Raw genomic sequence first — 15998 nt, 5'->3', positions numbered from 1 at the left:
ACAGGTAAAATTAAAAAAATATTAAAACTTTTAAAAGTTTATAAACTGTGTTATGTTTTGCGGCTCCAGACTATTTTTCTTTAGTGAAAGAGGAGGCAAAATGGCTCTTTTGATAGTAAAGGTTGCTGACCCCTGCCCTAGGGCTATGATAATAATGAGTGGTTATTATTACACGGGTAGGTTTTCTAACTTTATAGTAATTTCCTAATGAGTGGGTCATACTCACTCACCCACATTCCTACTCATGTAAAGTAGAAAAGCTGAGCAGCAAAAAAAAGTATTACATCTGCAAATTAAGCAAACTGTCTTTTTTTGTTAAGAAATTATTTTTCACAAGAATCATTCGAAAATGCTGGAACATTTTTTTTATGATCTAGTTGCTTAAAACCTTTAACTCCTCACTTATTAACCAGGTTCTATTCCAACAATCTGGTCGAATTGGGCATTAAATGACAAGCATAGTAAAGAGGCAGTCTGCAGCGATGTGAGTGTGTCAGTGACAGTCACAAGATCAGTCTGCAGACTCGAGGAGCGCCAATAAGGAAGGTGAATGGAGCCTGGAAGACTGACGCGGAATGCTACATGGCTGTGCCTGGTACAGTATCTGTACAGTGTACTTGCCGGAGAGCCAATCATAAGTGCAGACGGTCGGTAAACAGGTAGTTCATGGAGAATCCCTGTATACATTTTTTCATTGAAGATTCACCCAACCTTTACCCAAAATCTACACATTTTTCACATCACTCAGAAATATTCACAAACGAGTAATTACACATTCTCTAACTAAATTCAATGTAAAAAAAAAAATTATATTTGGGTTAGAAGTTTGGTAAAAAACATTTCTAAATAGACCTCTAAGCCTGTTTTTAACAATTTTCAAGAGTTTTGTTTGGGATACTGTATTTATATTTATATCTAATAAATTGTTTAAGGTTTAAATGAAAGTACAGTGTTAAAATAAGAAAAACTCATTACTTATTTAAAGCAAATATTAAAAAGTCTGCAAACATTATTGAATGCAAAGCAGAAAACTTAGCAAGCTTTCTGTCCAGTCCAAATCAATATTTCCAGCAGCAGTAATTAAAAACTGGTGCAGTTTTAATATTCATACTTTATGTTAGTCCCTAATAGATGAACATTCACTATTGAGGGGAGTAGAATCTGTTTTCTGGCCATGCATCGCTAGTTCTTATGCTGACTCTAAGAAGTTTATCTACAGTGAAAAGTCAAGTTTTACTGTATTACTGTAAAGCTGAATTTTGATGGAGGTGTGTGAGTGGAAATATACCTAATAAGTATAATATATTCATCTCACACCTTGAGAGTTATAAAATAAAAAAGACAATGGGAGTTGGCCAAGTGTTGATGCGATATTCAAAGGACCTTTTTTAACAACAGTTTCACAGTAGAAAACCAATATTAAAGTTTTTATGTTTTTGTGTCTTTTGGTTTTCAACAATATTTTAAAGTATATCTAAACCCAAGAGCAAAAAGACAATGCCCCTGATTCATCAAAAAAATCCGCGCTCGCTGGAAGCGCCAAAGTACGCGCGGCCATCGATCGCGGTTTACCGCGGTCCGGACTCAAGTGTGCGCGTACACTCGCCTCACTGCCAGCCGGATTCCTGCCTTCACAATAATAAGCAATAGGGAGCGCGAATCTGCTAAACAGCGCAAACATTTTTTTTTAGGGCTATGGGTAATGTGTGTGCCATTAGAAAGAATGATTTTTTAGGGGAACAGTGAGCTTTTTCAGTTGCTGAATAGCGCAATGGCGTACGATTTCGGATCGCGAATACGAATGCACGAGCGATAATCCGATTCTGCTTGATGAATCAGGGGCAATATATTTTATGGTGGCTTTGCCTACATTTGACTGCAAAAATTTTCAGGCTAATAATATTTTTTTGGAAGTACAGAAAATATTTGTTGATCTTTGCAGAAATGCAGCATCATTGTCACTTTCTTTAAGATCAACTGAAACAAGAAAAGTTTTCATCTGCCTTCCAAGTTATCTTGTGAAAACTACCAATCCCCCCTACTCCCCATGTAACATTGATAAATAAAGGAAGATATTTTTGTAGTCCAAACTGGGGGGCAGCCATGGTGACAACCAAAGCTTTCTCTATAGAAACAGTGGATCAATGAGCATAAGAACCCTAACACAGAACGTATATTATTTGCAGAATTACCACGTTAAAAACAAAAACATGTAAAAGAAAAACAAAAAACAAGAACAAAACAATTGCATAGCAAATAGAGCTAAAAATAATAGTATTATTATTATTTTACCTTTGACAATGCATAGTAGCCAGTGGGAAACATAAGAAATGTTAACCCTGAAAAGATCTTGTCTTCTCTTGACATTCACATATACATAAATATTATGTTATCTTATAGAGGTGCATAAGTAAAGAAAGGCAGTGACCTGCAGCTTTAGTGAATACAATAGTAATTAAAGGAGAACAAAAGTGAAAATGTGAAAACTGACAGACAACCTTTGCTTCTGTGGTGTTGGCTTTGAAATGCCTACTTTTGCCAGATGTATCCTGTAGACAATAACATTTTTCTTTTGTTCCAGACTTAAAAGAATCAAAAGATAGTCATTGGTTACATGGGTACTAAAAGCTCAGTAAGCTTAGCAGACTTTATTGGGTTATTCTGAAAATTACTGGGATTTTTCCAACTGATAATAACCAATGACTCTTGAAAATTGTCCTTGAGTAGGGTAAATACAAGACATAAAATATTTTAAGACTTAATTAAACCATTTTAACCTTGATTGATGAATAACAAAATGGCAGGATACAATGTCCTTGGAACCAAAGTACCAATAATGAACATTAAGGGTGTGAATATCTATCACTCCCTTACATTATGCAGTGTGTTCTTCAGCCAAATGGTTAAATCGAAAAAGAAGAAAAATAATCTCTTAGCAGCCGATCATGCTGGAAAAGCAATTCTAACTCCATGTTGTGCTGAGCCGTTTGTGAAACCAGCTGCCCAGCAGGCCTTCCCTTTATAGTGATAGCAATGTATCTTTTGTGCTAGCAGGTAGGGTTTCTCAGAAGAACTCTAAAGATTTCATTACAGTCAAGGACAAAAGCTTCACTTACAAAATAACTCAATGGGATTGCAGAGCATTTTATAATCAATCTTTTTTTTTCCTCTTGTCAATAAAGTACACTGAAAGTACACAAAGAGTTGTATTTTTTAAAGCCCAACTCTATCCAGACGTATAGCATAATGATAAAAAAATGGTTTGCCCGAACAGCAAGGCACACATAAAAATTAAAAACCTGGCTAACTTTTTCCAGCTGTACTAAAAATGTGTTTTGGTTGCTGTCTCTGTCCTTAAAGAACAGATATTCTATTACTTCTCTTTCTCTGCATCAGTAATGTATATATACAATAAAGCTTTTCTGCTCAGCTACTATAAACATAGGTCACCTAATATATATGGGTAAGGGAGACACTCGGATTTCTCCGAAAGTGAAATGGCTTTTCTGAAATAAATCTAACTTAGGAGTCTGACTATGAAAGTTTCCACCTGAAGAGATATTTTCACCAAAGAGATACTGTCAACTTGCTCACACATCTTGCCCATGCATTTCCTTGCGTATCTGCAGCTGGTAAGAATACATGGCACTTCTGGGTATAAAAGAGCAATAAACCTATACTGGTCCAATGGTTTGAAGTAAATATCCGGTGCCCACTACTAGTCTTGGAAAAGCTGTCCCTGTATTCAAATGGTCACTATTTACTATAAGCCAGCCCAACACAAAGAATACCTCATGTCTTGGAAACGAAAGCTGGAAATAGACAGGCAGATATCTTTAACGAATGCACCCTACTAACAATTCAGAGGGACCTGTACAGGCCATCCTAATATAAAATAGGACATTACTGCACCATTCTGGTTGAGGTTTGGAAGGGAAAGTTTATTAGTGGACTTGTTTCTCAGAAGTAAACTTTTCTATTTGGAAAATTGGAATTGGAAACACAACTGCCTAGCATGTGTTTGTACAATTAATGATAAAGATGGACAACATTCTAGTGTTAAAATAATATTTTTAATATTGCAGGAAGAGTTTTGGTGAGTTTGACAAGTCATTTCAATGGTAAAGTATGTAGAATGCCATTATAGATAGAAATCAGATGTAATGAATGCTGCTTTCATTTAGTTACAATAATCAAACTGTGATTTAGGAAACTTTCAGAACTGCTTCACTAATCTCTAAATTCTTCCTTGAGGCAGTGGATCATCTACATCTCTATTTTGCCCATTAATCAGTTTTCATGTCGTGCTTATTAAGCAGAAATGTTACAGCTCAAGTATCAAGATACAAAGTCTGCCACATTATTTATTATGACTGCTGGCTTCAGATACCAATATTGAAGTTTAATATTTGTGGCTACAAAGTGCAGATTATTAGTGATAGTTTTCCAGAAACAATAGGATAAACAAGCACTGTATGGACCTAAAGAATGAGGAAGCAGTGGGGCATATCCCACTTACTAACAATGGTGGATGAACCTTATAAGACCAGCTTTAGTAAATCTTGGAGAATTACATTTTTCCAAATATATATTTTTTATGTTTTCAGCTAGTGTAGAATGGTCTCCTTACCCCACAACTTTGCCTGTGTGATTTCCTCCGTTCCCAGATTTGCATGAACTGTAGTACCCCATACTGGTCTGTGTTCTGAGTGAAATTAGTTTATTTGTTTCTCAGGTGTTGCAAACATAATATTTATTTTGTTTTTATCTCACCAAATACATTAACAACCATGTTTATAGGCTTCATCCCGAATTGTGATAGACTAACATCATGGAACTGATTTTACTCTTGGACATAATATATTACCTTTTCAATACAACCTGATGGCTGTCTTTCTATTAATAGTTTAAAACTGCATGGGTTGTATGCCAAGACCTGGCAATCCTGGCTTCCCCTGGGCATGCTGGGAATGAATAAGTTACGTCATCCTGGGATGGCCAGTCAAGATGGCTGAAGATTGTGGACAGGAAACAGGGACAGGTGAGTATTGTGGGGTTTGGTTCCTCTTTCATCTGCCTATATTTTGCATATCCTTGTTCATTTCTCTCATGATCAACATGCTAACCAGATCAAAAAATAAAACCTTACTGTTTTCATTACACAGGTGCAGGGAAGAGCTTCTTGAAAAACAGGTAATAGATGGGGTAATGCTCACATGTGAAGCCGAGGCTTCATGATAAATAGAACTAAAATACAATGAATGAAAGGGGAGGACCAGTAAGTATTGGGTGAAATAGTCTGATGATGCTAGACATTCTCCAGCCAAACATCTTCCATTCCAGACAGGTACCTATGTAATGGTATTTGAGCAGCACTCAGCATTCATGGACATGGTGAGTTTAGGGAGCAGCTATAAAGGTCTTGAACATTTCAAAAGCAAGCTCAACTCACCTGCAAGCATACTGCTTATAACAAGCTACACAGTTCCTAAAGTAAAGTAAAGTCAAATAAAGTAAGATGTATGTAATTTCTCTCCCTTTAAATGTAAAGCACTTTACAGTATTTCAAATTATTAAATTATATAAAAATAATATTATTATTAATAAACTTTGTTGAAGAAACAGGTGTTTGTTTGACCATGTCCTTATATTCCAAACTCATTCCTTAATAAGAAGGATAGTTTGTTATAATTACCTAATGCACTTTTATTATTTTGACAAGGAACATTGGTGTACAAAACTTCTCCAGGCAGCCATGTTACATTATTAATATTTTTTTTATTTTGTTTTTATAAGCTGCAGATTGAAATGGTAATTTTAATAACAAATGCAGTATAAAATGTATAAAAAAATAGAGAGGACTTTGCTAGTTATTTGGTGGGTTCCCATCCATTTAGTTTTCTTGTGTCTGATAACTAAAGAATGCGTTGGTGAAGCAGGGTTCCACTAATTCTTTTAAATTACTGTGGGCCAGGTTGGTTAATGCACTCAGAATCAGTAGGTCAGCCTTTATAGAAATCCTTCATTAGGCAGGCAGCCAATGCAGTTAGAGAAATGCCAAAAGCAATGTAGGAAAAAATTGCTTGAGGGAAACATAATAAAACATGGGGTTTGAGGAAGGAGCTGATATGCTAATGTTCTGCACATATTGGTATTCTTTGAGATTCCAGGGTTATTTTTAAAACCAACACTAAGTTTAGAGACACATTCGGGTTGACCTTTATTCCAATTTCCATAACTGTGAGAATAAAATGAGTTGTTTTTTTTTAGGGAACCATTTGGGATATATATACACTATACATAGAAGCTTAGTCAACAATCAAAGTTCACATCCTGGTGGTCATACATGTTATGGTATTTGCAAAACTAGGGCTAATGTAAGGGATAACTTATGATTATTAACAGGTATGCCAAGGAATAGGCAAACGTTTTTGCTCAGGGGCCACAATGATTTTTATAATTTGATTGAGGGGCCGGGCCTACATATAGGGACCTGTTAGCAGCAGAGACATATATGTGCACAGCTGCTACGCCCTCCTAGGCTATTTACCCACGTCAGATAATTCTCACCCATACGAGCTGTCCATCTGACATGTGTACAGAGGTCATAGGACGCGAAGACGGATTCATGAATGACAGGAGATGAAAGACTGCAATGAAAGTAAAGGGAGGAGAGTGCAGTGGGGGTACTGCTTGCTTATTCTCCCCCCTCCTTAAGACAGCGCTGTATGCACAGTGCTCATACTCGTTCATTTACCTTGCAGTTATATGTCACTGGAAACGATCGTTTCAAATGACAATAGTAAAGCATGTGTACATAGTGTAACTCAAAAGTAAGCATGATGTTACTGCAGATCTACCTGTTTCTGTATGTCAGTCAATAAAATGCAATATATATGAATTTGTTGCTCCTGAAAACTGTCAGTTGGGAATAAATGAAGTGTATTTATAGCTATATATGTATATATATATATATATATATATATATATATATATATGATTTAGAAAGAAATATAATTTCTCATCCAAAAGTAACATCTATCATGGTGACAGTTTGCCTTTACTTTGCAGAGGCTTCCTCTGAATTTAAACTGAATTTAAAAAATCCTTTAGATGCACTTACTTTGGCAACATTTTACCATATTTGTTTTTGTTTTTATATATTTTTGTATCCTAGGGTTTACTTTTGTATCTTTGACACATGTAAACATATTGTATATATTTAATTATTCCCTACTACAACAAAGTATGTGACTATGGCATCACTCTGAAATTATTCCCTTTTATCTGAGCTGCAGAACCTAACTCAACACTTCTTCAGTTTTTCTGCTGAGACTAGGTACTGCTCTGTATCTCAAGCATTAAATATTTGGTTGTTAATAATTGATGTTCATTTTGTCTAACACTTAACATATTTAGTGTCTGATTGCTATTTTCCTTGGGGAATTTGGGAAGAAGTACTGTCTTCTTTTATTTGGCTGAGGAGAGGGATGGTGATTACAACTTTTACAGGAAAGAAGAAATATTTTCCTCTTTTATGTTTGTGGATTGCAAATAGAACACATTGAGATTGCTGACTCCAAGTTTAGTGACCATTTTATTTGTTTGGTTCTTTGTTCAATAACTTGCCCAAGGATTGGACATTTTAAAAAAACTCTTTTGACATCATTTCCATTACCTGATACAAATAAGAACATGCATGTGTCACAAAAGGATTAGGGATATTTAGTAGAATTAGGGTTCTGTTATCCCTATGGGCAAGACAAATCTCCCAACTGATTGGCGGCCCCGAAAAACACCTTAGTAATTTAGTCCTTCTTAATTAGATATTTTGTACATGCCAAAGCCTCCAGCCGGTGTGTTTGGCAATATTTATCTGCATTACAAGTAGGTTAGTAGAAGGGTTTCTAGATCACCAGAATTCCAACCACGGGGTATGGAGAGGCTAGAAGAAGCACTATAGCCATTCATTTATAGACAACTGAAGCAACAGGACAATTGACGGTGTTCCTTAGATTATATTGAAGGCTTAATTATCACTTTTGAAAGTGGTGTAGTTCAACAATATAAAAGAGACAAATGATATTATAACATAAGTGTTCTGTTTTATTGGAACCTAATTGAAAGAGCAGGTCTGCTACCATCTCCATAATCATGGTGTCATTATAATGTGAATTTTGTGATCCAGTGTAGTCTAGATTTACCTTATCATGACAATGATTCTGGTCAACTAGTTCTCTGTGAGTGTTACTGGACAGAAGCAGTGGCATGTCACTAACCAACAAAGAGAAACTTACTGTATGCTGCAGTGCATTTATTCCTAATAAAATATTGATTGTGGTTAAGCAAGAAGAAGAAGTGGTTTAAAAGAAACATGGTATTATTATCACTAGCAGTTTCAGGGGAGGAAGGCCCTTACTATACCTCACTTTACTAAGATACTGAATAAAACATGATGAATATTAGCTTGTTCTATGCATATTTATAGCACAACACAGGCTGTCAAGTAATGGTCATTTTCCATGTCACATATTTTGTTGACTGCTGTATTTAATGAGTTGAGTATTATTATTTCCTGCCTTCTGTTAACACCTGAGTTACTTGCCCAGGAAAGCTGTAGTATTTGTCCCATGATACAGTCACAAATGTATCATCATAATGCACAATGCCATCTTGCCTTCCTAGCTAAATTCATTTTTATTGCTGTGAATCTAGCAGGTATACATGGAAATACTGCTTTGTATGTTTCACAAGATAGTGGCCAGAACTAAAATCTCAGGTGGTGAGATCCTTACAAGCAGCTTTAAAATTTGTATGTAACCAGGAAAATATTATTTGTATCTCTATCCGTCCAAGGCTCCTATCAGTTATTGTGTATTTGCATTTAAACTGCCTGTGCCTTCTATTTCAATTTGTGAAAAAAAATACTTTTTGTATATAGAGTAATTGGTCTCCAGAAAAAGTGTGTCTGTTCCAGAATATGAAAGTTGGAGAATATGGCAAGCAATTGGCCTGTCTTAGGAGTCCATATTTGTTGGAACATGTGAAGTACATTAACAAAAGACAGTATGTATGTTCTAGGAAGCAGGGCACAGGACAGTGGGCATTATATAAAGAAGGAAAGTACAGAGGGTATACGGGCAGTATGTGCAGGATGGGTGTACACAGGATATAATGGGGAGTAGTATCTGCAGAAGGAGAGTGCAGAGAGTATTATAATAACCAATATGTCCAGCAGAATACTGCAGGGGGTATGACAGTGTCCAGTGTGTATAGGAGAGGCATGCAGAGGTATGATAAATCAGAAGTTTATGCAGGAGAGAGATGTGAAAGCTGTCACGGGGCATATAGGCAAAACGGGTACAAGATAGGTTAATGCTTTTAGAGCGGTTGAAGGTGTCAGAGAGGTTAAATAATGCTATGGTTGCTGATCCTTGAAAGGTTAATATGCATACACTTAAAACTAGTAACCAAATTCTCTGCTTGTGAACAACCAATAGGGAGCTTTGTGTACTAAAGGGACATCTTACTGTTGGTATAGAAGTACAATGTGTGTGTTGGGGGCAGTATACAGGGGAAAAACCATGTCCTACCACAAACCCAATCCTGGACTGCACAGACACACTTCATAGTTACCATCAATGAGGAATTCTCCTCTGGAGGTGGATGGGGGGCATGGCCTTCTGTTAAACTGATATTTACTTTTACTTGCTAAAAGACTATGGTTTTTTCTTTATTCTTATTTTGCAATGCAGCTTGTATGTGTTCCAGTTGGCATTTTTTAATAAACATAATATGGGTGATAGCTTACAGGATATGATTATTTTCCATGGATTGATAAATTCTGCCTGCTTTAGGGAGGCAACATTCTGTGGCTGTCTTTCATATTGCTTCTACATTGTCACCCGACCGCTACTACCATTACAACAATCATTACTATACTCATGTGATGAGTGAAGGGGTTTACAACTTATAAATATTCTATTGGTGCCATCACATAGCAAAAGAAGATCAACAATCACCGCTGAGTCCTTTCTGCTGTATTAAAAAATTCAAAAAGGTACAGGAAAAAGGCCATATGTATTAAAACTGTCTACATTTTTACTTTAAATTGCATGGGGTTTCAATGAATTTATCCCTGCTCATGCCTGCTGTAATGGTCTCTGAGTTCATTAACAATGATCTGGCTTTGCCTGCAGCCTCTTCCTTTGCTGGTATTCCTGATCTACAACTGCAGAATTAATATATTTTATTCATTTGTTCAGGCACTGTCTAACACCTTCATCCGAAGAGATTCATTATTACAATGCCATTTTCTAGCGCTGCATGGGAATGTTGTTTTAACAAGAGCATAAAGACACGCAACACAGACTATGCTAAATTCATTTGTTAGGCAGTTTTTTATGTATTGCAGGTAGAGGAGTCTGAGTCACAGCAGAAATAATTACTGGCTCTAGCTGAATTCACACAGTCTTTTATTCCAGCTGACAGTATCACTTGATCTAATTTCTGGACTTTCTCTTTGCTAAATTAGCTGCTCAATAATTTATTTCATTTGCACCACACTTTATGTGGATTAAATAAGCAGTGTGTATTTCCTATACCATTAAAAGTGGAAAAGCAAAGCTTTAAAAACCACAAATAGTTGTTTTTTTTGTTTTAACAACCACAAATCTAAGCGCAATGTAGCAAATAAGGTGCCCATAAATACGGCTGCATCAGAAACTAATTCCATAACCTCTTAATTAAAGAATAAAGATATGTAGCCCTCTCTCCCTGCTTAAAGCTAGTGATACCCAATGCAATATTTTAAATTGATTAGATGATCAATTCCACAAAATGCCAAATTGATCAAAATCGACCGTAAGTAGAGTTAATCATCAAGTTGACATCTAAACCACTTTTCTTGTTACAATCAATATTTAAATTAGATAGTATTCTTTCAGCATAATATGCTATCAGGAAAACCATTATTCAACTATCTATGATAAAGTGGGAACTTAATAATGGTAATCTTACATGATGCCATGTTTTGTGTCCATTTCCTGGTGGTATTTACCACCAAGCTAAACACTCTTCCGACTCTTTGAACTATTTATAAAACAGGGAACCTGACATTTCCTCAAACATTCCCTGGTGGGAATCTTCCAGGTCCATGTGTTTTAATGGCAGTAATTGATTCCCTCCAGAAAATGTTTGAGGGAATGTCGGATTCCCCATTTTATAAATAGAGTCCTTCATGTAGGATAGTGTTGACCCCACATATTTAACCCTGGACATGGTCTATAATGTCTTACTGAATGACAGTTTTTAATTTTCAATTTAATTTTTTTTTAAAGCTAATATGTACTTTATATTCTTTAGACATTTTTACTTGCATGGTATTATGTTGGTAAGGGATATAAGTTCTCTTTATGTATTTGGTCTCCCAAGATGGATTAATGGCCAAATTTTAAACCAAAACACATTCTTTTAGCTTTCCTAGAGAAACCATCTGCTTATAAACTGACTACTGGGTTTTGCTCCTTAGCTACTAGTCATTTTAATATAAGCTAGTAGAAAATATACTTCTCAAAGTCAAAATATAATATAAACTAATATTAGGAATCAATGAAAACATGAATAGATAAAGAAAACTGAATTTTAAAGAATTGTGATACAATTAATACAATGGGCATACATTTAAAAAGTAATATAATTGATACCATTAAACAATGTATATATAGCCAGAACTTTGGGGAAGTTTTTCTTGCTACTGTATCTGTGACCCCCACTGGGGAAATGTAACCAATGAAATGCAAAATGTTACAGTTATCCTGAGACCTGAAATAGAAAAAGTAAGTTCTGTGTTTGAACACACTTTAAGCTGATTTGAGTCTTTATGCTTTATTAATTATACAAATATGACATTTATTGTGTTTTGTTGATGTATATTATTCAGGTTGTTATGAAACAAGCAAGTATGACCACAATTATAAGTGCTGTATTTATTATCATAAATATAGTACTAATGAAGAATAAATGTGGAGTTATGAGGAACCCCGACATTAGTGTTTTTTATTATTTAAGAATAATTGTAGAATAACACATGATTAATGTAATTTGTGATACATAGTGGTTTATTACTTTTTTGTACAGTGTAAATAATGCTTTGATCCTCATACCATATGTATGGTAACTCCATTCCCTAAAAATAAATTACTGATAATCCCAATCAATTCCATTGTAACAATCTAGGACACTTTTTAAAAGTGATTGCTTTAAAAGTGCCAGTTTGAAATAATCACCTGCGATCTCCAGTGTGGCATATAGCCATTATGAAAGTGACCTCTATCCATAAATCTGTACATTTATGTTGAATACAACTTTATAATTTTTGGTGGCAGTAAAAAAAAGGGGTAAAATATAGTCATAACCAGTCAATTATCTGTAAGAGTGACATTGCATATATTACATTTTTTAATAAGCAAACACAATAGTGCTGTTATATTGTCAATGGGCTCTATTCATAAAATAGGGAATCAGACATTCTCAAAAACATTCCCTGGAGGGGATCTTTTAGGTCCATGTGTTTCAATAGCAGTAATTGATTCCCACCAAGGAATGTTTGAGGGAATGTCAAATGTCTTATTTTATAAATAGAACCTAAAGAGTTCTTTAAAATGAAGGGAACCAATTGGTTATGTGGCTCACCAGACATTACCTATGTGAAAGCCTAAATATTTGTATCACTCCAAGCACAATTTACAGATTTACTTTCATTTTCTGAAAGCCATAGACAGAACTGTTCATAGCACTACATGGGTCTTTTATATTCTGTAGTAAAAGTTTCTTGATACAGCCCAGCAGTGCATTCACTACCCTATAATTAATGATGGTTCTCAGAGTTACTCTGGAAGCACACTCCCATGTGGTCTGGTTACATAAAGTCAAAAAGCTTTGCAGAATGAAACAGCATGTTAAGATGTACCAGAGTCACTCTATTCTATCCCCTAAGGCTAAACAATTCACAAGTGAATTGTGATTTATCTTAAAATGCAAAGAAAGAAACTGTTTAATATGATAATATTTCCTAGAAAAAGCTACCTCTTAGCCTGTGCAACCTTCACTGTTATGGTTATGCTAAATGGAAAATCCAACAATTATATTGGTCATTGTTAGTAATATTATTTCTACATTTTATTCTTGGTCAAAACTTAATACAGATTAGTGGGCTGAGGGCTGAGTACTTTAAATATGAAGCATTACAGAACACAGTACAAAAGAGCACATTGCATACAAATGCAATCTAATTCACAAAAATTGAAAAGTTTAGTGCAATTTGTTACAATGGGAATCAAAAGACCATATGCAGTGTGAATCCCAAAATACCATCTTATTTCATACTATACATCTCATAGTAAATTAGACAAATTGTCTATTCATATCAAAAAGTATCATCATTCATCAGCAAAAAGGTTTCCGGGAGTGAACAATTAGGTTGCCCTGACACAAGATTATATCAGACAAAGGAGTAGGGGGCATAAGTCAAAAAGGAGGATATCTCAAAAGTAAAATTAAAAGGCCCCTCTCTACACTTTGTTTCCGTTTTGTTCCCTGATCATTTATTTTATATTGTTATAACATTGCTTTATTTTGTTGTTTTTATGAAACTTCCTAAACTTAATCAGCTTGTGTGAAAAAAGACAAAAATTTACCCTTTGCTATGCGTGCATTTTTGGGATGGGGGGGGGGGGGGGGGTAGCACCAAAAGGTCAATATCTATTTGTTAATAACCTTTAACTTGGGACAAAATCATCCACATTTGTATGGGGAGATGTAGAAATTAGAACATTATATTTCCTTCATCTTCTGTACCTTGCAAATGTAAGTTAAAACGATGTAAAATATGAGGAAAGTGTATTGCCATAAATCTGTCAAAACTTCACCTGAGGGAGGTGACATTTCTACACCTATAAAAATGTCATTTTCACTTTATGAATGGCATTTTAAGTATATTTTACCATTCAGGATATTAAATGCTTTAGTTCACATCTATATTCTACATATAGACCAGAGGATCTTTTTTCATGTCAGCCATAGGTCTATTGATTTACAATAACTTTTTCTGACAACAAAGTATTACATTTATCTTTTATTTGGTACAATCATTGCTTTCTCTTGGCAATATTTCCTTAAAAGACAACACTTAATTTTCTTGGCATTTCAAGGGCACAAGATGATAAAATAAATTTTGTGTGAACAATGTTAGTTGCACCACTTTTTTCCTCACTTGTAAGAAGCACTTGCCCTAACATTAGGTTTCTATTACAAAATATAATCACTATAATCACTATTTAGAAATATAATATGGTTATTCATGTGTGTGTAGTATCAAGCCAACATTTAGATAGAATATAGGCTAACAAGGTAAAAATTCTTTTACTGCCACTTGGGGGTCTTTTTTATAAAGAAGTGAATCTGACATTTGGTCAAAACATTGTAAAAATCCCATGCACAAGAATGTTGTAAAAATAGTATACATGGGAAGTGGAAGGTTGTTTACTAACTACAGTACACCTCATTATGGAAAATAGAAGAATGAATGCAGAAAAAGAACACTGGTCCAGTGAGTGTCCAATGTTTATTGTGTCCACTGAGGACATAGGGCTTGATTTATTAAAGATCTCCAAGGCTGGAGAGGATACACTTTCATCAGTAAAGCTGGTTGATCCAGATCCTGGAACTAGCTGGAGTTTGCTGGATCGGACAGTTTCACTGATGAAATTCACTGATGTATTTTTTCAGCCTTGGAGAGCTCATTTGCACAACTTCTAATCCAATGTGAACACATGTGTCAGTTTTGAAAAAAAAAACCACAACTGGGTATATGTTGGGACTTTCAAGGCAGTGAGACCTAAAACAATGTATATTTATTCAACTTTAACATTAAAACATATTTATTCAATTAATTTAAAAAACACATTAATAGCAAGCACAAAACCATACCTCCAAATATCCACATTCATTTATACACACATGGCCCGATCAATTGAAAAAACATTGTAAGTACTTAACCTCCTGGGCAGTTCATTTCTGTCTGGAAATTTATTTTACATTGTAGGCTTGTAATTGTTAGGCATAACTCACTGAAATATGTCCAATATTTATTAAATGAATAATTAACTTTAAATAAAAAATACAAAAATCTGTTAAAACAAGGGTGCATAAATAAATCAAAAATACTGAAACCTGTAATATAACTGTACAGTAGCATATATAATATAATGATTACTTTGTATTGGAGTCAATACAGTTATTTTGTATTGAATTTAATACAAAATAATTTGAAATTCCTGCCACGCTCCTTCGCACGCACCAACGTGGCAGGGAACTACTAGGGAACATCAACGCAATCGCCGGGGGTCGATCCGAGGAAGAGGACGCATGCAGAGGATGGGATCGGATACTGGAGGATACTAGAGGATGCTGGTGGGACCGGGTAAGTCTTTATTCTTTATTTTTTTAGCTACCCCGAGTGTGGTTTTGGTTTACCGCTATCAGCTGTTGTTTTTTACCACTCAGGTTAATACACATAAATATTTAACATACGGGTCTTTAGTGAACATTGGATATCAATCCTAAATGTTTCAACATGTTTTGCAGATAGGAATCGGCTTAATCAGGAAAGAATTATGTTTAGAGAGGAAGTAAGTTCAAAAGAGAACCCTACCACTACTTTAATCTGGACTGAAGTAGCACAGGGAGGGGAATCTGCAATCAGATGGACATCCACTCATGTAGATATATATAAATATATATATATAAAAATATATACATTATATACAGGATAACATCCAAATCATCGTCTAGGAGCTTCAATGGGTATAAAATATCACTTGTTATGTGGTCCAAAAAGCTGTGATAATTCTTGATTGATGAATATCGGAGCTCTCTCTCTCTCTCTCTCTCTCTCTCTCTATATATATATATATATATATATATATATATTCATAATC

General features: G+C 35.0%; 1 protein-coding gene across 2 annotated transcripts in view; it reads left to right on the top strand.

Annotated features, from left to right (window-relative positions):
* The window catches only part of PLPPR1 (phospholipid phosphatase related 1), a 71981-nt gene that overhangs the window by 25069 nt on the left and 30914 nt on the right, over nucleotides 1-15998 (top strand). The window lies entirely within an intron of this gene.

This window comes from Pyxicephalus adspersus, chromosome 3 (assembly GCF_032062135.1).
Source record: "Pyxicephalus adspersus chromosome 3, UCB_Pads_2.0, whole genome shotgun sequence".
Classification (NCBI taxonomy): Eukaryota; Metazoa; Chordata; class Amphibia; order Anura; family Pyxicephalidae; genus Pyxicephalus; species Pyxicephalus adspersus.
Note: the sequence above shows the minus strand (reverse complement) of the source record. Positions and strands in the feature narration are given on the sequence as shown.